Raw genomic sequence first — 24,533 nt, 5'->3', positions numbered from 1 at the left:
CCCAAACCTCAACTCTCAGGTCATCTATAATAATGAGCAGTGAAAAAGATTTCTCTCGTGTCTCTTCCATTTGAGTGCATTTTGCAGTTCAGGCCTATCAAAAATAGCACTAGTTAACACCAAACAGGAATTTATATCTAGTATACATAAATTAGCATATCAATTTCAAGAATCTTAGCTCTGTGGCAATGAAGTAAAGTTAAGAAAAAATTACATCAGCTTAATCATCCTCCTCCTCCTTTCTCCTATGTTCTCCGTTTATCCTTTCCTTTCTCCAGCCCCCCTCCCAGCTGACAAGTCTAACCTCAGGCAAGGTCCCTGTCATTGTGTGTCATCAAGTAAATTTGAACTCATAGAGACCCTATAGGATAAAGCAGAATTGCCCCATAGAGTTTCCTAGGCTGTAATATTTACAGGAGGAGATCACCAGGTCTCCTCTTCCCCTCCTAAACCCCTCACCCCCTTGCAGAGCTGCCAATGGGTTCGGAGCACTAACATTTTGGTTAGCAGCCCAGCACGTAACCTTTGTGCCACCAGGGCTTCTTCTCAGGAAAGGAGTGGCATTTATCTGGAGGTTGAATGCTACAGCTAAACAGTCATGCCACCAATCTCTCTACTTCAGGTACAAGGAAGCCCACACATGGGCTCCTTCCTGGATGCCTTGTCTCCACTTCAGTCTCCCTTGCGCTCTGTTCTGTAATCCTCTCTCCAAATGCTCTCAAAGCCCAGATTTCTGTCCTTTTCACTCAGGAGAACTTCCCAGACACATTCCTTGCACCCAGATGTCAGGATTCTGCATTTATCAGGGTTTAAAAAAGCAATTTTTTTCATTTCTTCCTTGAAAGGCTCAAATCTATTTTGGATGTTGTATGCATTCAAGTAAGGGATTCTATCAATTCTATTGTGTCAACTCTGTTAATTGATCCCATCTGCAATAAATATGGGGCTGAGGAAGTGGCTGGGAAACCCAAACTATTTACTCAAAGTTGTTAGAAATTAGCCAAAAGGTAGGGTGATGAAGCTGAGACGAATCAGAGGCTGCTTATAATCAATAATGCAGACAAGATAATGAGGGAGTTGGAATTGTGACTCATCTCTGGGCGGGGAGCGGGGAGGGGAGGCAGTGGCAGGTGCACCGGAAAAGGCTTGGCTTGTCTCAGAGTCTCAGCCTTAAAACTTAATGTTTAGCCTTAAATACTAAACAAAAAATTACTTGTCCTACCTCAAAAAACTGAAAAATGAGGAAAGAAGAAATGGAACTTTATTTTATCTAGAGACATTATATAAATCTTTCTGAAAGCTTTAGCATCCAGTTTGGATTACTATCTAAAGTTTTTATACTCATGACATTTCCATAAGGAAGATGGTCGCCCATGTATTCATTAAGAATATATTAAGAACTACTAGAGAAACATATAGTGCTAAATGTGCACCTGACCCAAGCCATGGTACTTCCAATTGCCTTACCCAAAACTTCCAATTGCCTTAGATGTATACAAAGGCTGGATAATGAACAAAGAAGATCAAAGAAGAATTGAGACCTTTGAATGACGCTGTTGGTGAAGAATATTGAATATACCACAGACTGCTAGAAGAACGAACAAATCTGTCTTGGAGGAAGTACAGCCGGAATGCTTCTTAGAATGGAGGATGGCGAAACTTCCTCTCCCTTCACTTTAGACATGTTATCGGGAGGGCCATTCCCTGGAGGAGGACATCATGCTTGGTAAAGCAGGGGACAATGAAAGAGAGGAAGACCCTCAACAAGATGGGCTGACACAGTGGCTGCAACAATGGGCTCAAACATACCAACAATCGTGAGGCCAACACAGGGCCAGGCAGTGTTTCGTTCGTTATATATGGTGTTGCTATGAATTGGACCCGACTCAACTGCACCTAAGAACAACAATAACAAAATGTTGTGGGAGCTACATAACTGTGTAAAATAGGGTTGCTATTCTCAAGAGATATAACATGTAATAGGGGAGACAGATTTTTCTTTGCGTGGACCATAGTTCTACTGGTAAAAGGTAAATTAAAGATCATGGAGTCCAGTGCTTCTCAAACATTAAAATACACACAAATCACTTGAGGGTCTGTTTAAAGAGCAGATTCTGATGCTGTAGTTCTCAGATGCCACCTGAGATTCTGTATTTCTAATATGTGTCCAGGTGATGCTGATGCTTCTGGTTCGTGTACCACAATTTGAGTAAGTAGCAACGAGGTAGACGATACTCCTTACCTTTAGATACCAAGGTATTTGAATGCAGCTGTAGTCACTGTGCGTTAATCCTTTATGTACTCAGTGGTCATTACCCCTGAAGAGCAGCCTTGTAACATCTTTGCGATGTAACGTCCCCCAGAGAAGCATCACACCCACATCTGCAACTGACTAGCTATTTTGCCTTTGCAAGCTATTTACCTCTCTGAGCCTGTTTATCCATCAAAAGATAGGGGTAATAATGCCTAACTAAAAGAGCTATGGAGAGGACAAAAGAGATCATGCTAGCATACGGCCTAGTGCATAAAAAGTTGGCACCCATAAGGAGGAGCCGTTGTTTCCGCTATTATGGGTGGAAGAAGATGGGTATCTCTTTTGAAATTTTAATAATTAAACTTTATCTTTTCTAGCCATAAAATGCAATGTCATTAAGAAGAAAAGTCCACCACAGTAGGAATTTGCAATTTGAGTCATTTTTAAGGCACCAGTGAAGGACGCGTTCCAGCATTAGAACTTGGTCAGAGGCTCCCATTAGTAATTAAGGAGCGCTTGCAATCAGCAGTGTGCATTTGTATTATGTAAGACGTACTGATTTCTGGAAGAAGTCAACTCCTATCTCTCCCCTGCTAATAACAAATTGGGAGGCACGAAACAACCCCAGATGGTGCATGTTTGCAATAACGAATGAAGGTATTTAAATGGTGTGAGACTGAGTTAAGTTTTACTTTGTGTTTTTAATGATGGACTCACTGCTCAGGACATTTTAATTGTAAGCCCAATTCCCCATGAGCTCTTAAACTATTTTATGTTAAATATAAAGTTTGTAAACTCGTATGGGTGATATTATTCATCTCCTAAGCACAGGGGATGTAAAAATATTTCATGATGAACAATATAACATCAACACATAACATGAATACATAATATAACCTCAGAAGTTCAATAATGCAAACCCATATTCCATTTCAGCAAATGATTCCCCTTTCACCTGTGTGAAGACACATTCAAATGAAGAGATTCCAACTCAGCCTCACAGATGCCAACAGAGGTATTTTCCTGAAATTCTGAGTGAAAATAACTAAGCTGCAAGTGGGATGAGATTTTTTTAACATATTTTGATAGACTATTCTGGAGGAACAGGTAAATCATTTACAGAAATTTCTTTTTTTTTGATCACTTGAAATGTAACATTACTTTGAAAATACTCAGCCTCTATCTTCCAAGAACCATTCTAACTTTGAAATTCTCATCTCCCATTTGGTAGAATGTCTTTTTGCAAATGAGGACTTGGGGAAAGGAAGTCAGTTGGAACATTTTTAGAGCATTTACCACAGATTATGAAAATAAGATACCTTAAGGTATATAAAAAATCACTGGTGCTGGATTTCAAGGAAGGAGAATTGGTTTCTAGTCCGGTTTCTGTCACTAAATATGGTTGTTTGACCTTGACCAAGTCAATGGCTTCCCTGGACCTTTCTTTCTTCATTTGCCAAAGGAGCTTTTCAAAGTCCGGTTGGATCAGAATCACCTGGAGTGCTTCTTAATGCATTTTCCTGGGTTATACCCCACTCCTACTAAGTCAGGCTCAGAATGTGTCATTTCTCTTGAGAAGTTTCCTAGTTGCTTCTTACGCTCACCAAGTATGAGAACCACTAGACTAGATTACCTCCAAGGCCCTTTAAGCTTCAGTATTTTTTGCTTTGGAATGCAGATGCAACCTGCACTACAAACCGTGACAAATCCCACTTCCACTCACCCCCACTATTTGATTTCCCTATGACATCGTATCTCAGTCTCCATTTTAAAACTGGAAGTCTGCCCTCAATTTGGCAACTATTAACTGTATACATATAACATGCAACATTCTTTTCATCTCCTAATTGAAGTAGGATATGTGAAGAACATTAAGAAGCCCTGGTGGTGAAACAGTTGAGCACTTGGGTGCTAACCAAAAGGTTGTTGGTTCAAACTCACTCAGTGTCTCCACAGGAGAACGAGCTGGTGATCTGCTTCTGTAAATATTATGCACAAGAAAACCCAATGGGCAGTTGTACTCTGTCACACGTGGTCACTATGAGTCAAAAATTGACTCAATGGCACACAACGACATGTGAAGAATACTAGGAGAAGTATGTGGAAGAAAGTATAGGCAACTCGCAGGGGAGTAGGAAATGACTAAGTCTAATACATTCAAGAGCTCCTTTAATTTATAATTGAAGGAATCACACCTCTGCAAAATATTAGAGTTAAAGCAGAGCTAAACACAAAATGTATTACAGTGTGTCTATTATGATACTATTTTGTAATATAAAATCAAAAATGATTTGTAGGGAGATGTGTATGTGTATAATATATGTCGTACTGTGGGGGCTTGAGTGTTGCTGTGATGCTGGAAGTGATGCCACCAGTACTCAAATACCAGCAGGGTCACCCATGGCGGACATGGTTTCACCTGAGCTTTCAGACTAAGACAGACTAGGAAGAAGGACCTCGTGATCTACTTCTGAAAAGAATTAGCCAGTGAAAACCTTATGAATAGCAGCAGAATATTGTCTGATATACTCCTGGAAGATGAGGCCCCAGGTTGCAAGGCACTCAAAAGATGACTGGGGAAGAGGTGCCTCCTGAAAGTAGAGTCGACCTTAATGACGTAGATGAACTCAAGCTTTTGGGACCTTTGTTTCCTGATGTGGCACAACCCAAAATGAGATGGAACAGCTGTAAACATCCATTAATAATTGAACCTGAAATGTATGAAGTATGAATCTAGGAAAATTGAAAATCATCAAAAATGAAATGGAATCCACAAACATCAATATCTTAGGCATTAGTGAGCTGAAATAATCAATCATATGGTCTACTATGCCAGGAATGACAACTTGAAGAGGAATGCGTTGCACTCATCGTGAAAAAGAACATTTCAAGATCTATCCTGAAGTACAGTGCTGCCATTGATACGGTAATATTCATACAGCTACAAGGAACACCAGTTAATACAACTGTTATTCAAATTTACACACCAACCACTAAGGCGAAAGGTCAAGAAATCGAAGATTTTTAACAACTTCTGCAGTCCGAAATTGATCAAACATGCAATCAAGATGCACTGATAATTACTGGTGATTGAAATGTGGAAGTGGGAAACAAAGAAGGATTGGTAGTTGGAAAATATGGCCTTGATGATAGAAACAATGCCAGGGATCACATGATTGAATTTTGCAAGACCAATGATTTCTTCATTGCAAATGCCTTTTTTCACCAACGTAAATGGCGACTATACACATGGACCTCACCAGATGGAATACACAGGAATCGAATTGACTACATCTGTGGAAAGAGACGATGGAGAAGCTCAATATCATCAGTCAGAAAAAGGCCAGCAGCCAACTGTGGATCAGACCATCAATTACTCACATGCAAGTTCAAGTTGAAACTGAAGAAAGTTAGAACAAGTTGATGGGAGCCAAATTATGACCTTGAGTATAGCCCACCTGAATTTAGAGACCACCTCAAGAATAGATTTGACACATTGAACAGTAATGACCAAAGACCAGATGAGTTGTGGAATGACATCAAGGATATCATACATGAAGAAATCAAGAGGTCATTAAAAAGATGAGAGAAAAAGAAAAGACCTAAATGAATATCAGAAAAGACTTGGAAACTTGTTTTTGAACATAAAGTAGCAAAATCAAAAGGAAAAAATGATAAAGTAAAAGAGCTGAACAGAAGATTTCAAAAGGTGGCTCGAGAAGACAAAGTAAAGTATTATGATGACGTGCAAGGACCTGGAGATAGAAAATCAAAAGGGAAGAACATGCTCAGCATTTCTCAAGCTGAAGCACTGAAGAAAAAATTCAAGCTTTGAGGTGCAATGCTGAAGGATTCTACAGGGAGAATATTAAATGACACAGGAAACATCAAAAGAAGATGGAAGGAATACACAGAGTCATTATACCAAAAAGAATTGGTCACCATTCAACCATTTCAGGATGTAACATATGATCAGGAACCAATGGTACTGAAGGAAGAAGTCCAAGCTGCACTGAACACATTGGTGAAAAACAAGGCTCCAGGAATTGATGGAATATCAATTGAGATGTTTCAACAAACGGATGCAGCACTGAAAGTGCTCACTTGTCTATGCCAAGAAATTTGGAAGACAGCTACCTGGTCAACCAACTGAAAAAGATCCATATTTATGCCTATTCCGAAGAAAGGTGATCCAACCGAAAGTGGAAATAATCGAACAGTGCCATTAATATCACATGGAAGCAAAATTTTGCTGAAGGTTTATTCAAAAGCGGCTGCAGCAGTATATTGACAGGGAACTGCTGGAAATTCAAGCTGGATTTAGAAGAAGATATGGAACCAGGAATACCATTGCTGATATCAGATGGATCCTGGCTGTAAGCAGAGAATACCAGAAAGATGCTTACTGGTGATTTATTGATTATGCTATGTAATTCGACTGTGTGGATCATAGCAAATTATGGATAACATTGCAGAGAATGGGAATTCCGGAACACTTAATTGTGTTCGTGAGGAATATGTACATGGATCGAGAACAAGTTCTTAGAACAGAACAAGGGGATAGTGTGTGGTTTCAAGTCAGGAAAGGTGTGCATCAGGGTTGTATCCTTTCACCATACCTATGCAGCCTGTATGCTGAGCAAATAATCTGAGAATCTGGACTACATGAAGAACAGGGCATCAGGATTGGAGGAAGACTCATTAACAACTTGCGTTATGCAGATGACACAACCTTGCTTGCTGAAAGCAAAGAGGACTTGAAGCACTTAAATAATGAAGATCAAAGACCACAGCCTTCAGTATGGATTGCACCTCAACATAAAGAAAACAAAAATCCTCACAACTGGACCAATAAGCAACATCATGATAAACGGAGAAAAGATTGAAATTGTCAAGGATTTCTTTTTACTTGGTTCCACAATCAACACCATGGAAGCAGCAGCCAAGAAATCAAAAGATGCATTGCATTGGGCAAATCGGCTGCAAGAGATCTCTTTAAAGTGTTGAAAAGTAAAGATGTCACCTTGAGGATTAAAGTGAGCCTGACCCAAGCCATGGCATTTTCAGTCACCTCATATGCGTGCAAAAGCTGGACAATGAATACGGAAGACTGAAGAAGAACTGACACCTTTGAATTGTGGTGTTGGTGAAGAATATTGAATGTACCATGGACTGCCAAAAGAACAAACAAATCTGTTTTGAAAGAAGTACAAGCAGAAGGCTCCTTAGAAGCAAGGATGGAGAGACTTCATCTCACATACTTTGGACATGTTATCAGGAGGGATTGGTCCTTACAGAAGAACATCATGCTTGGTAAAGTAGACAGTCAGTGAAAAAGAGGAAGACCCTCAATGAGATGGATTGACAGACCCAGTGGCTGCAACGATGGGCTCAAGCATAGCAGCAATTGTGAGGATGGTGCAGGACTGGGCAGTGTTTCATTCTGTTGTGCACAGGGTCACTATGAGTTGGAACCGACTTGACTGCACCCAACAACAACGACAACAATAACAATATATGTATATGTGCATTGATGATTTTACATAATATATAAGCATTAGAAAAAGGGAGGTAATTACCTTTTCTGAAAAACTAAGGATGAGGGGTGATTTGGGTACCTTGGGGAAGAAAAAAGAAGGAAGGAGGGGCAAGAAAAGAGAAAGATAAAACGTTTGCCATATCACTTATACATTTATGTATAATTATAAATGTATATGTATGTAAATACATTTTAAATAAAATAGAATGAATTTGAATATTGAAGTATATAAGCTGGAGGTTATGTAAATAACTTAACAATTATGCATGTTCAAAACATATCACATAAAACTGGCCATCGGTACAGTCCTTTTAAGTACCCTGGCTCTACTCTAATCCCAAAACCAAACTAGTTGCCATCAAGTCAATGCCAACTCATGATGATTCCATGTGTGTCAGAGTAAAACTGTACCCTTTAGGGTTTTCAGTGACTGATTTTTCAGAAGTAGATTGCCAGGCCTTCCCGCCCAGGCACCTCTGGGTGGATTCTAACCCCCAACTTTTCAGTTAGTAGCTGAGCATTTAACCATTTGTGCCACCCGGGGTTCCTCTATTCTAATTAAACATTTATCAGTTTAAAAACTAGAAACCTCAGGGGCTCGCCACAAAGAAGGACTTTCAGCTCTGTTTAGAGAAGTGTATCGGTAAAGCTTTGGCTCGATTGGGCTGACCCTGCCAGGAATTAATTGTGCACTTGTGAGCAACTCCTGTCGTAACTCTGGTCCTCTTGCAATTATCTACAAAATAGAGAGATGGAGCTATATTTCCTAGGTTTTTTTTTTTTTTTTTTTTTTTTCATGATTGCTCCTGTTGTCTGCAAATTCTGCCTCTGTGGAAGTCTATTTTTTCTCTCTTCTTCTGTTTTAAGCACAAAATATGCTTTGTAAAATTCCAAGTACTTTCTTCACTCATCCTTGGAGGAAGGGCTGCTACTGACACCATAAGCCATTCACATGACAGTGAAAAGATAAAATCCTTTCCTGCTGGGTGGAGGGTAGGAGTAGAGGGGGATCCTAAAGATGAGTTTTCCTCTAACAATTACACCCTTAAAAAAAAAGAAAGAAACCTAAACATCCGCAGTGTGAGAAGGGACCTTTTCTATCAAGCAGGTGTGACAGTTAAATGTAGCCTGCAGGAAAAGGGAACTGTCCCAGAGAAAGTGGCAGTCTTACATTCTTACCCTAGCCAAGATGTGGGTAATATCCCCATCTGTTAGGAAGATGATGAAATGTGAGGCAAAGAAAATGAGTTCATGAACTTGAGATGTTAAAAGAAAGAGAGAGAAAGAGTTCAATATCTCAGAACAGCCTAAAGCTTTCTTTTAGCCAAGCTTAATTTCCTTTGTCAAGTGCAATTTGCAGGTCTCGTAGGATATCAACTGTGGGTGCATGCAGTGTTCCCAGTACATTTTGTACTGTACTGTCCATCCACAACTCAGCAGGTAAACGGATGAAGTAATTTGCCTAAAGGCTTGGGTTCCCTTCTGTAATATTGGAGTTGTTCAGGTCTGAGCAAGTCTGCAAAAGACATCATCAGTCAGTCTTAATGAAAAACAATGCTCTTTCTGCATTAGAACTAAGCACCCAAAACTCAAGCTTATAGATTTCAGTGTGACCTTGGAGACAGATACTTCACCTTGTCTGTCTTTATTCCCCAGTTTCCAAAGCAGAACTCAGACATTTCGGGTAGAAAGTAGAAGCCCAGAGAGGGGGAAAGACTTGCCTAAGGACACATAGCTGGTTCCTAGCTGAATCCAGAAGGACTATTTCAGTTGCAAGTGACTGTAAAGCCAACCAAAACTCCTTAAGGAGTTTGTTTAAACAAAAGGAGGAGTTTTGGGTTCAAGTTCAATAGCAGGTCTCGCTTTAGGCTTAACTGATGCATAATCTCAAGAAAATCTTACCAAGGCCTGATTCTTCTCTTCTGAGCTCTTGATGCTTAATATTCTAAGTTGGCTCCGTTCTCAGGCAGGTTGCCAACAAAAAATTCATTGTATCTCAATGCATCCTTGAGGATAAAATGTCCTCCTTAAACCAATTGTTAGCCAGGACTAGGGTGTGGCTGGATAATATGCCTCGCTCTAAGTTAGGAGTGGTGTTCCACAATTAGCAGATGGACCAGCACCAGTTGTCATCAAATCGATTCCCAATCATGACGACCTCATAGGTGTCAGGGTAAAACTGTGCTACACAGAGTTTTTAATGACTGATTTTTTGGAAGCAGGTCAGGAAGAAGCATAGAGACTCAAGTAACAGAGGCTGTCACCAGATAATGAGAAGGCCAACAGATGTCCACCATGTTGGCAGATCCTCAAGCAGAAGTCAAGTCTTCAGGTTGTTGGTTCCTAACCAAACCCTGCATTTCATTCTATGTGTGGCTGTAATATTAACAGCTTATGGGGAGGTTAATGACATGGTGATTCCTAGGACTTAAAACCAACATTTGGTGATAATCCAAAAAACAGAAACCATTCATGTAGCGTTAAAGTTGTATAGTAAAAGTCAAGGACATTGCCAAGTTGCACATTTGCAGCTAACAACTTCCTCTTATATATCCTTGGCTAGAACTCTCATGTGATCAACTAGTTACAAAAGAAGCTGTGAATGTTGTTTTATTTGAGTATATCACAAACCAGAGCCCTTGTGGTACAGTGGTTAAGAGCTCAGCTGCTAACCAAAAGGTCAGTACGCCCCTCCTTGGAAACCCTACTGGGCAATTCTACTGTGTTCTACAGGGTTGCTATGAGTTGGAATCGGCTTGATGGCAATGGGGGATATCACAAACCAAAAACTTGGGTCAAATTAGTAGGGAAGAAGCAGAGAATAGATATCGGCTAGGAAACCAGCATCATCTGCTATTTCTAGTCTTTACATTTTCTTTTTTGTCCCTACTAAGCATCCAAAACTTCATCAGTGTGGTAGTGACAGCTAAACAATAATATCCTTCATCTTGAGTTTTAATTGGCCACACAGCCACTCACTAAAAACTACATTTCCTTGTCTCCCTTGCAACTCTGCCGTCATATTATTAAGTTCTGACCAATGGATGTGAGCAGAAGTGATATATGCCACTCCGTAGTCCAAAAAACCAAAAACCAAACGTGCTACAGTCAAGTCGATTCCAACTCATAGTGACCCTACAAGACAGAGTAGAATTGCCCCATACAGTTTCCAAGGAGCGCCTGATGGATTCAAACTGCCAACCTTTTGGTTAGCAGCCGTAGCTGTTAACTGCTATGCCACCAGGGTTTCCACTCCGTAGTCAAGTCCTCCAAAATAATGAATGCACATGTACTCCCCTGCCATTCTCCTCTTCCTGTTGGCTAGAAGATACCAAAAATAGGAGTATTCACTTTGGCCTGAGGAAAAATCTGCCTCCCCAAGGAACAGCCTACTCCAGACTGAAACTTGAGATATAATTATATTTGTACCTAATTGTTGTTAGTTGCAATCACTTCGATTCTAACTCAGGGACACCCATGTGGGAGGAGTAGAACTGCTCCATAGGGTTTTCAGGGCTGTGATCTTTTGGAAGGAGATCATCAGGCCTGTCTTCCAAGATGCCTCTGGGTGGATTCAAACCACCAACTTTTTGGCTAGTAGCCAAGTGCTTAACTATTTGCGCCACCCAGGGACACCTGTATCTTGCTAAAGCCACTGTATTACTGGATCTCACTGTTAGAGGTGCTTGGCATATATCTTTACACTTAATCTCTATGTCACTCTCTCTTTCTCTACCTCTCTTCTTCTGCCTTCATTTTCCACTCCTTATTTATAAATTGGGTTACTGTAGCTTAGGAGCTCTGTGCTCATCATTGGCCTACGGTTTTGATTTGTTCATTCCCATGCCCTCTTCAGGACTGGTAGGGTTCAGCAACCAGTTAACTTTGCCTCTCAATTCCAGATGGAAATCTGGCCCTTACACTGCAGAATAAAATAGACCAGGGGTTTACCAAAGAGGAGAGAGTATGGGAACAATCAATCACCTCGAGCCAACCACATGACCTTAATTGAGAAATATAAACTATAGTCCACATTGGCTGCCACTCTCCTGTTTTGCACATGTGATAAACATGGTGCATGGGCTCTCAGGACTGGTCGATCATAGCCCTCCTTCCCCCGAGCCTACTAAAAAAAAAACTAGCATCTCAGAATTCTTCTCAATCCAGTGCAGTATGTGGTAACTTTTAAGCCATAGGAGTTAGCATACCATTTGAAATCCCTTTGCCATTCCTGACTTACATAAAAAGAGTTTCAATGAGCATAGTTCCAGAAGAACTATAACCCAGGCCTCAGAGCAGAAACTAGAAAAGTCTCATAGGGGCCTGAAAGCTAAGAGTTACTTAAAAATCTTGGCTCAATCTGAGGACTCTAGGACAGTCTTCAGCCATCATTAATGTCTCCTGTCATTCATATCAGGTATGAGGGATGATGAGACTTTGTACAGAGAGGAATGTATTCCAAATTTATAAATCCGTTGCTGCTAAGAACAAGACCCACACAGCTTTTGTTGTAGTCAGGACTAATAAAACACAGGGGCAGCAACAGCATGGTTGTCTTTAAAAGGAAGAACAGTGAGGCTGAGAATGAAATAAACAAGGTTGGATGAGGGTAATGGAATCCTTCAGCCTGAATATTGGTGGAAGAGAAGAGAGGTAATTAGTCTTTGTCCAAGCATAGTAGGCAGATTCCTGCCTGGACACATCTCTTTCTTTGAATCTGCCAATGTATCAAAAGTAAGATATATTAAAGTGTGTCTAATGTGATCCTACTTTTATAACATAATATGAAAAACACTATTATGGACATGCACATGTGTGCAATGTATATAAATATATATATATACATTGGTAATTTTTACATTATATATAAGCATGGGGCAAAAGGGAGGTAATTACCTTTCCTAAAGGCCTGGGGGTGGGGCTTTTACTTTTTAAAACATGGACATTACGTAGTTGAATATTAAGTTTCTCAGAGGTTAGTGACTTTCACAAGGTCACATAGCTAGGACTGCAATACAGCTCTATTCACTGCGGGAACATGTGCTCCTTAAGGGGACAGCTATGTCTGATTCACTGTCTAGTCTCTCTGAGACTTACACATTCTAAGTCCTTCATTTATGTTGTTGAATGAATATCTGACAACACTTAGCCATGAAAAATCATTTAGGGATTATTAAAAATTTAGGGCAAGCCATCCAAAATGTGGAATTTCTCATTCATGAGGAAATACAGATGCCACATTTCTAGAGACAGTTATTGACATGTTTGGTAAAAATGCAACTATCATTTCTGTTGGATATGGAAACCAGCTGAGCCCAGGATTTATGAGCTTATGTGAGAAATTTCTATCACTTCATGATGCAGAGCCAAACCATATATTCATCCAATGGACATATGTATTCTCTATTGCATACCTAAACTTCAGTAATTCTCCACTTGGTATTCATTAGTCTCGACAATTTTTAACCTGGGGAGGGAGCCATCGTAACCTGGAGGGCAACTTAGAGATTTCCAAAAAAAACCAGTTAGTAAGTAGCTGTGGTGCCAGTTTTGGGTACCCAGCCAACACCAATTCCTCCCATTCTTCCCAGCCATCAGAACTGAAATATTGTCCAATGGCAATGTACCCTACTCTGAGGGAAGAAACACATTTGGTTTAAATCAACCCTAGTAATTCCACAATGCTTTGAAAGTGATTGTTCTAGAGATGGCCATGAGACCTAGCCTAAGAAAAAGTCTAGTAGAAGTTTCTAAGAATTATTTTTCCTTTTCATCTAAAAAAAGAAAACACAAGGAGTTGCTTCCTGCCTCTCCCTTCCTGTATTTGCACATTTTTCCTTCAAAGAGGGAGAGAACAGGTGGAAAAGCAAAGAGCGGGCAGAGACTTGAGGAGAGAGAAGGTATAACAGCAGTCTATGCAGAGCTGAATTCCAAGAGCCCTGACTTGATCACAGTGCTCATGTGCTTTGCTCTGTCTGTCATAGAACCGTGATTGGTAAACCGCACCCATTAGCCTCTGCCCCTTGCTTGCCTGGTACATGATGAGGATAATGAGAGGGTCTGAGTGAGGTCCTCTGTTCTGCCTCGACTAAGGCATACTACAAATGCAAAGCATTATTATCTTGTTACCTCATTTCAGGAGGGGTCCTCATTAACGACTGGAAGCTGTATCCTGCCATAGCCATAAAGCAATAAATGGTATAGAAATGAGTCGTAAATTACATCTAATTGCACTATCCCTTCCCATCAGAACCAGGAACCGCTCCAAATTAACAGGCTGAAAATTTAAAGCAGATATAGGGGATATCATTTTCTATGCAATACTTAATTAGCCTCCAGAAACTGCTACCATGAGGCATTACCTCAGAGCCCTAGATGCATCTCCCAAAGAGCAACTATGGTCACAGAGCATAGTGTAAGAGACAAGTATGACCCTTCCCAGACTTCACAGCCCATGCTAATTGCTCACAGACTGCGCTCAGAAAGGACGACCCATAGCAGCATACTGTGCAATTGGCTTGTAACTTAATATAGCGATCCGTAGCTGTTCGTTTTGGGCTAGAGTTATGCTATATAAAGGCCCTTCATTGCCTCTCCATGGTCTTGTCAAAGATCTGACTGAGACAGTGGAGGCTCTTTACATACGTAGTTTAGAATGATATTGAGACCAATCATAAAATCTAGCTACGAATGAAGGATGAGTAATCTTGGTGGACTCCATAGCCTTCTGTTCAATAACTGCTTAGGGTGTCATTGCATTCAGCATTAGAGTTTAACCTGGACCTGAATGGAGAAAGTGTAGCCATCACATGGGAGGGAACAATTTACAGCACAGCCAGTCATCCCTGTCAACAACAAAAGAAGCATGCATTTTACTTTTTCCTCCATTGGCTCAGCTGCTGACCTTTGGAATTGCCTTTAGCAAACTAGTCATTGGATTCTCTGTTAGGATACAAGATGTTCAGTGTCTAACTCTCCTTACTTCTTTGGACTCTGGACATTGTTATTTGGAAGATATAATTATATTCATTAGAATATACAAGATTTAAAATGAGCTGGAAAAGTCTCTCCTTCAAGATTAAAAAAAAAACTAATTATATCACAGAAGAGAAAACACAGTAATTAAAATGACCATTATGGATCAAGCTCCCTATAATTACTGTTATTCATTTTGGCAACTGGGGGTTTGAGGATTTGAATTTTATTTTCCAAGCCATAAGTGTGAGAAAAGCAATTTATTTACTTTATTGTTGATCACTGGCAATTAATTTTTACCCATTTCTTCAGACTTCATTGGAGGGCTATATCTTTCCTCTTTATCCATGTCATTCATTTTTAAGGGATGGTTTCCCTGTCTAGTCTTCTCAGGCCTCATTGACAAATGCTCTTCTTACTCCCTGCCAATCACAGGCTGAATGCAGAGCTTTTTTCTAGCTACTCATACTCTCTAAATACTTTTTATTATTATTATTATTATTTTTCATCTAAAGCAGGAGAAAGTTAACTCACAGATTGGCTTGAGCCTGTTTGAATAATTTGTTAAATTACTTCTCCAGTACTGACTGCCATAATCGTTTACCAATTATTGCTAAATCTCTCTCTAAACCGTTGGGTTACATGCAATCACCACTCTATACAGCAATGTCACAACAGCAATGTCATACCCAAGACTAAATTATACAATATGAGAAAAACAAAGTTTTTAGAAGAAAGCAACAAGAGAAGGACTTGGAATTTTTATAAAACATAAAAATAAAGACCAAGGAAGGAGGGAAAGAAGTAAGCCATTATTCTGTGCACCTAATAAGCATAAGGTATGATGTTACATGCATTGTACTACATGCTATATGTGTTAATCGTATACCTAAGAGCAATCCTAAAAGATAAATATTTTTATCTGCATTTGACAGTTGAGGAATAGAGAGGTTAGTTAACTTACCCATGTTTATTCAGTGACAGAACTGGAATTCACACCAAGTTTCTTGATTCCAAAGATCAAAGTAACCATCATTTTTTTTTTATCATTGTCAACATGTTATATGTTTCTCTCTTTACTTTTACCTATCTGAATATTTAAAGTGGGTTTCTCAGAGACAACACATAGTTTGATCTTTTCTATGTACTCTCTGACTATCTAAGTCTTAATTGGTACATTTAAACCATTCACATTTAAAGCAATATCTACCATCTTTGTTACTGTTTTCTATTTAGTGTATTTGCTATTTGATTCTTTTTTCCCTCATTATCTGCCTTATGTGGTTTTAATTTAACATTTTTTATGATTCCATTTTATCTCTTTTAGCATATATACTTCTTTAAAAAAAATTTTTTAGTGATTGTCCTAGAGTTTACAAAATATATATATTTAAATAATCTAAGTCAACCTGCAAATAATATCACACTGCTTTGCATGTCATATAACAAGTAAAAAATAGTTGCCATCAAATCAGCTCTGACTCATGGCAACACCATGAGTGTCAGAATAGAATTGCACTCACCTCTGCAAAAATGACACTGATCAAAAAAACAGAAAACAACAAACATTGACAAAGTTGCCAGTACATTAAAGCTCTGCTCCACTGCTAGTGGGATTATAAATTACTTCAACCACTATGTAAAAAGGTATGGCACTTCCTCAAAAAGCTAAAAATAGAATTACCCTATGACCCAGTAATCCCACTCCTGGGCATATACCCTAGAGATCTAATAGCACTGGCACAAATAGACATATACACACCTATGTTCATTGCACCATTATTCACAATAGCAAAAAGATGGGAACACGCTAAGTGCCCATCAACAGATGAATGGATAAACAAATTGTGTTACATACACACAATGGAATACTATGCAGTCATAAGGAATAATGATGAGTTCTCAAAATATAAAGTGGATGAATCTGGAGGACATTATGCTGAGTGAAATAAATCAATCACAAAAGGACAAATATTGTATGATCTCACTATTATAAAAAGACAAGAATAGGTATACATATAGAAAGCAAAGTTCTTTGGTGCTTGGTTACCAGGTATGAGAGGGAGAAGGTGACGGAATCACATTCTAGACAATAGACACTGTCAGTGTTGGTGATGGAAAAGGCAATACTGAATAAGGGTGATGCCAGCACAACTTGACCAAGGTAAATGATGGTACTAAGAAGTACACAAGAATAAGAGACAATTGTGTAAATGCTATAATATACACAATTTTGTAACAGTAATAACTAAAAAATATGTGTATGACTATATAGAGAGATACGTATGCATATATACATGTGGGAAGGCACATATTAATATATGGATGTACATGTATAGATGTATCTATAGGCATATATATATACACGTTATGTGTGCTGCATATATAAAAAAAATTTTAATGCATATGTATTCATATATAAAATAAAGCACTTATGAGGCACAGTTACGGATACTTCCTAGACATAACCAAATACCTCACAGGATTAGTTTACTGGGTTTCAGGGCTTAGGACCATGGTCTCGTGGGGCGACTCAATCAATTAGTACAATATAGTTCACAAAAATAATGTTCTACAAGCTAGTTTGGTGAGGAGCATCTGGGGTCTGAAAAGCTTGCGAGTGGCCACGTAAAGATACAACTAGTGGTCTCTAATAGTCTGGAGCAAAAGGGAAAGGAAACAAAAGACTCAGAGAAGAAACTATCCTACCAGACTAATAGTCTACACGAGCAACAGCCTCACCTATTTTGAGACCAGATGAACTAGATGGTACCCAGCTACCATACCGACAGTTCCAACCAGAGACACAATAGATGGTCCCAGAGAAATGGGAGAAAAATGTGGAACAAAACTCAAATTCCTAAAAAGAAGTCCAGACTTATTGAGCTGGTAGAGAGTAGAGGAACTCCCAAGACTATCACCCTGGGATACCCTCTGAACTGGAATTCAAACCACTCCCGGAGGTCACCTTTCAGCCAAATGACAGATTGGCTCATAAAATAAGTAATACCACCCAGGAATACTCTGTTTCTGTAAACAGTCATCTAAATGAAGCCAAATGATCAACATTTTCCCTAGACTGAAGATGAGAAGGTATGGGGGGGGAGGGTAGGGAAGCTAGATTAATGGAAACAGAACAACCAGAATGGAAATAATGAGAATGTTGACACATTGTAGAAAATGTAACCAATGTCACTGAAAAATATGTATAGGTATTGTTACATGATAACCTAATTTACTGTGTAAACTTTCACCAAAAACACAATCACCCAACCCAGTGCCGTTGAGTTGATTCTGACTCATAGCAACCCTATAGGACAGAGTAGAACTCCCCCACAGAGTTTCCAAGGAGTGCCTGGCAGATTCGAACTGCCAACCCTTTGGTTAGCAGCCGTAGCACTTAACCACTATGCCACCAGGGTTTCCAAAAACACAATATTTAAAAAATAAAAAAGAATAAAACTGTGTACTGAGGGTATTCAATAGCTGATTTTTTGAAAGTAGATTAACAAGTTTTCCTTCAGAGGTGCCTCTGGGTGGACAAGAATTTCCAACCATTTGATTAGCAGCCAACACATTAGCTGTTTGCCCAACCCAGGGACTCCTTATACCTTATACCTTATAACAGAATATTTCCAGTTCTTTCCTCTTATTCCTTATGACATTGCCATCATTCATTTCATGTATCCATATGCTATACTGACCCAACACATTGATACCATTATTATTTTAAACAAACAGTTCTCCTTTAAGTCAATTAAGAATAAGAAAAGTAAAAGATTGTACTTTACCTTCATTTATTATTGCTCTGGTGTTCTTTCTGTACAGAATATAAACTTGGATCAGTCCAAGTTTCTGACATCTATAACGTTTATTCCATCTGAAAACTTTTTTTTTTTTTTAAACATTTCTTGCAGGGCAGATGTGCTGGTAATAAATTCCCTAAATTATTGTTTGTCTAAGAAAGTATTTTTCTTTTAATTTTGAAGGATAATTTTGCTCGATATAGAATTCTAGATTGGTGGGTTCTTTTGTTTTGCTTTTCAACACTTTAAAATTTTCAGTTCACTCCCTTATTTCTTACATAGTTTCTGATAAGTCTGCTTTAATTCTTATCCTTGTTCTTATATGTATAAAATGATTTCTCCCCTCTAGCTTCCTTCAAGTTATTCCCCTTGTCTTTGATTTTCTGCAGTTTGAATACAATACACATGGATGTGGGGGTTTTAGTATTTATTCTGCCTGGTATTCACTGAGTTCTTGGATCTATGCGCTACTGTTAGTCACTAATTTTGGAAAAGCTTTGGCCATTATTTGCTTCAAACACATCTTCTGCTCCCTTCTCTTTTTCTTCTCCTTCTAGTATTCCAATTATGCATATGTTACATCTTTTGACATTGTCTCACAGTCCTTGGGTGATCATCTCTTTTTTTGTTTGTTTACATTTCAGTTTGGGAAGTTTCTACTGAGCTATCTTCAAGCTCACTGATTTTTTTTTCCTCAACTGTGTTGAGTCTATTGATGAATGCTTCAAAGGCATTCTTCATTTCTTTTACTGTTTTTCATTTTAGGCTTTTTGATTCTTAATTGTAGTTCCAATCTCTTTGTTGACATTTCCCATCTGTTTCCGTATGTTGTCTGCCTTTTCCATTAGAGCTTTTAACATATTAATTATAGTAATTTTAAATTTTCTATTCGATAATTCCATCATTTGTATCACATCTGAGTCTGGTCCCTGATGATTGCATCATCTTTTCAGACTCTGTCTTTTCTTGCCTTTATCATGGCTTGTAATTTTTTGTTGAAAGCTAGACATGTAGTATCAGGCAATAGGATCTAAGGTAAATAGGCCTTTAGTCTGAGGATTTATTTTAATCTAGCTAGTAGTTGGGCTCTGTTTAATGTTTGTTGTAACTATAGGCACCAGAGACTTCAAATTCTTTTACTGTTCTTGTTTTTGTCTCCTCTCTTGGCTTTGGAGTTTCTCTACATACTGCCACTCAGAGATAGACTGTGTCTTACAATGCTTTCAGCTGTAATCCACTGTAATTTTACTGAAGTATTTTGGTGTAATGTTAGGATGGCAGGGAGGAGAAGCAGTCTATAATGTTTCAATTATGCCTCAATCTATTAGTGGGCCTGTGTCTTCGGGGCTGTGACCTTTACAAATTTTCAGTCCCTTCTCCAGTGATATATCTTTTTCCCCTGCTTCTTACTCCCTTACTTGGCTGGATCATTCCCAATCCACTTACTTGAAGCCCTGTCCATGGTTGAGTACATTTTTTGTTCCCCACTTAAGTAAGAAGGAAGAATAAAAGGGACTAAAGGGAATAGGGAAGATTTTCATTCCTTCTCCTGTGGTCAAGTTTCAGAACTGAATTATGGCAAAGTTTTTTCTTCTAGAGAGTAAACCTATGTTAAGGAGAATACTTGGAGCATGTTTTACAATGGTTAATCTTCCCCTCCCCTGCTAGGGCCACAAGAGGATCTTTCTGGGATCCCCACTGTGAAAACTTAGTGGGCTTCCAGGACAGAAATTCAAGGAAAGTATGCCCTCCACAAGACTGGGCCCCCAGGAGTTGTTTCTCACTTTCAAGATAGTTCACACTCGGCCTGCATAATTTGTCAAAATTGCCTTCTAAGTGTTCCCGTTAGTATATGGCCCCAGCACCTTCTACTCTGATCAAGTATTTCTCAGTTGCTTTATCTCTCTGAATACAATTGTCTCTCTATATTTCATGGTGGTAGCCTGGCCTGCAAACTCAGTTCTCTGGAGGATCAAAAAAAAGTAGATAATTTTTCATTTTGTCCATGTTTTCTTGTTGTAAGTATGGGAGTGATGACTTCTGAGCTCTTTATATGCTAGAGCTGAAACCAGAAGCATCATCATTTTTTTGGATAAGGAAAATTTGGTGAAGAACCTAACAATCTAAATATTAAAGTTTGATTAATCAGATGTAGCCAAAGTCTAAATATCTGAGGTTCTTCTAAGAATTTCATTGTTTATTTCAGGTATTTAAGTTTCATTAATAAGTAATGTAAAGTGATAATTGTTTCAAAATTTCTACCCCACCTTGTCTAGTGACTTTATCACAAACACTAGTCCATTAAATATTTGGAGGGGGGAGAGATGCCAATTGCCAAAAAGTTTGGGAAATATTATGTTTTATATTGCCTTAATGGAAAAATCGTAACAAATGCTAGTTGTAATAAAGGCTCAGGGGGGCAAAAAAAAAAAAAAAAACCTGCATTAAAAAATACATGTTCAATGTCATTTGTACTAAATGTTTCCCAGACTTATCTGACTGTGCAATCTTTTTATTCCCTTCTTATTGCCTATTAACCATTACGATAGACAGAATAATGCCCTTCCTAAAAATGACCAAATCTCAATCTCCAGAGCCTGTGAATATGTTACCTTACATGGCAAAAGGGACTTTGAAGATGTTAAGAATCTTGAAATGGGGAGATTACCTTGTGTTATCTGGTGGCATAGTGGTTAAGTGCTACAGCTGTGAACCAAGAGGTTGGCAGTTCGAATCCACCAGGCACTCCTTGGAAACTCTATGGAGCAGTTCTACTCTGTCCTATAGGGTTGCTATGAGTCGGAATCGACTCGACAGCAGTGGGTTTGGTTTTTGGGTTTTTATCTGGGTGGGCCCAACACAAACACAAGGGACCTTGAGGGAGGCAGGAGAGTTGAAGCAAAGAGAGGCTGCTTTACAACAGAAACAGAGATTTGAAGATGCTATGTCACTGGCTTTGAAGATGGAGGAAGAGCCCATGAGTCAAGGAATACAGGTGGCCTCCAGAAGCTGAAAAGACAGAAAACAGATTGTCCCCAAGAACCTTCAGGAGAAATCACCCCTCCTGACACCTTGAATTTATTTAGCACAATGACACTGATTTTGGATTTCTGACCTTCACAATAGTAGGATGATAAATTTTATCACTTTAAGCCACTAAGTTTGCAGCGATATATTACACTAGCAATAGGAAACTAATACAACATGCTGGTCTTTGATGAAATACCCTCTGGGAAATGCTACACTATAAGCAAGGCATAGTGTTAGATATTCGAGGGATAAAAAGAGAAATACACTCTGTGTATATGTATAGTAATCCTACAAGTTAGCAAACTAGGAAGAGTATAAAAAATTGATCAAGACAGGGTGAGAAGAAAAAAATCTCCTTCAGAAAAATACCATCATTAAGGGACCACAAAAAAGAGAGAAATTAATTTTTACCAAGTATATTTGAGGAATTTAACAAATATTTATTCAAAACTTACTGTGAGATAGGCACAGTACCAGGCAGAAAAGTACAGATACGAATAAAAAATGATTCATGCCCCTCCTTGTATGAATAAACTTTTTGCAGAAGAATCAAGTCAGCCAAAATAAGACTGGCTGCATTCTACCTTCAAAGTCGAAATACTTCATTAGTCCTAAGGCAAATATGCATATTTTTAAGTAGCTGAATGTATCTAAAGTATTGAATGAAAGAATGCAATAAGAAAATAGGCATTTCTCTGACCTAGAACATAAATTTCTAAACATATTAGCAATATGGAAATGAAAGTGATATTTTGATCTCTCATCCCATTCATAAATACTTCATAGGCATTATCTCATTTCATCTTCAAAACTTCTAGGAATAAAGATATTAATGCTATCATCCCCATATTAGAAATAGAGAAACCAAGTCACTCCATGAGTTAGCGGCTCCAACCTACCACCTTCTCTCAGCCCATAAAATCTTATTCTGTAGGCAATTGAGAATTGGTACAGGTTGTGAGCACCGGTATGGCATGATCACACCTGTGAATCTCATTACCGTTTTCATGACTTGTCTTCCTAAATCACCAGAAGTGCCAAATAAAAATTAGCATACCACCTCCCTTCACCCTTAGGGGAAACCCTGGTGGTGTAGTGGTAAAGAGCTACAGCGCTAACCAAAGGTCGGCAGTTTAAATCCACCAGGCGCACCTTGAAAATTCTATGGGGCAGTTCTACTCTGTCCTTTGGGGTCTCTATGAGTCAGAATGGACTCTGCAGCAACAGGTTTGGGTTTGGGTTTGTTTCACCCTTAGGAGAGTTTCCTTCTTACCACAGAAAACTAAATACAGGTAGCATAGATTTACTTAACAATGAATAATCCACAGAACATTAAGGCTGCATGGTTTATGTTAAAACCACTGATATATTTCCAGAACAAGAAATTAGAAGATAAAGGGAAAACAATTAATTTACCTACATTTAATCCACAGAAGACAACTATATATTGTCATTGAAAATGCTTCCTTGGCGCACAGCAATTACAGAGTCTATATCTCATCTTTGCTTGGAGCTTCAAAAATGAACACCAGAGCCCTAAAAAGAAATCTGGGGGCTAAAGTCTACAGACTTAAAAATTACATGTATTATTCATTTTATCTTTAAATTCTAAGTTCTCAAGAAACTTTGTTTTAATCCAGAAAAAAAGAATAAAAGTCATTATTTAAGTGATTATTTAAGTCATAAACCTTGAGAAATAGTTATCAGAGCCAGTTAATGACCTAGCCTCTCAGCTAATGGAGGTTAACACTCTAATAAACCATTTGTTAACTGCAGCAATTGACTGATTGCAAGAGAATTATGGCTATTATATTTCTATTTTATGAGTGAGAATGGGGTAAAGACACAGTTAGATGGAGACAGTGTGTACGAGGATACCAAAATACGGCTATAGTGAAAATGATTGCATCCTGTCACTGAAAGGCTTCCCTTACGATGCATGAGAAGGGCAGAGGAGCTGCCATGATATAACTACCATAATTTTACGCAAATGAACTTTCTATGTTTGTTTGCCAACCGTGCCCTCTGTGCCCTCCTACTATGAGGTGTTTTCATAACTGTTGCTATATGAATTTTTTTTACATGTTGCTGTAAGAAAAAAAATTAGCATAGTGTGCTTATGGAAATGTCTCCAGAGGGGTGGGAGAGGGCATGGTTGGTGGCAAACAAATGTAGAAGGTGCTTGTTATTTGCATAAAAATATAGTATATAATGAATGCAGAAATTATCGAACAATATCATTAATATCACACCCAAGGAAAATTTTGCTGAAGATCATTCAAAAGTAGCTGCAGCGGTACATCAACAGAGAACTGCCAGAAATTCAAGCCAGATTCAGAAGTGGACATGGAATGAAGATATCATTGCTGATGTCAGATGGATCTTGGCTGAAAGCAGAGAATACCTGAAAGATGTTTACTTTTGTTTTATTGACTATGCAAAGACATTCAACTCTGTGGATCATAACAAATTATGGCTAACATTGCTAAGAATGAGAATTCCAGAACACACAACTGTGCTCAAGAGGTACCTGTACATATATCAAAAAGCAGTTGTTCAAACAGAACAAGAGGATACTGCATGGTTTAAAGTCAGGAAAGGTGTGCATCAAGGTTGTATCCTTTCACCGTACTTATTCAATCTGTGTGTGGAACAAATAGTCAGAAAAGCTGGACTATATGAAGGAGAATGAGGCATCAGGATTGGAGGAAGACTCATTAACAATCTGTGTTATGCAGAAAACACAACCTTGCTTGCTAAAAGGGAAGAGGACTTGAAGCACTTACTGATGAAGATCAAAGACCACAGACTTCAGTATGGATTACACCTCAACACAAAGAAAATAAAAATCCTCACAACTGGACCAATAAGCTACATCATGATAAACGGAGAAAAGATTGAAATTCTCAAAGATTTCATTTTTCTTGGA

Source organism: Loxodonta africana, chromosome 10 (genome assembly GCF_030014295.1).
Source record: "Loxodonta africana isolate mLoxAfr1 chromosome 10, mLoxAfr1.hap2, whole genome shotgun sequence".
Taxonomy (NCBI): domain Eukaryota; kingdom Metazoa; phylum Chordata; class Mammalia; order Proboscidea; family Elephantidae; genus Loxodonta; species Loxodonta africana.
Note: the sequence above shows the minus strand (reverse complement) of the source record.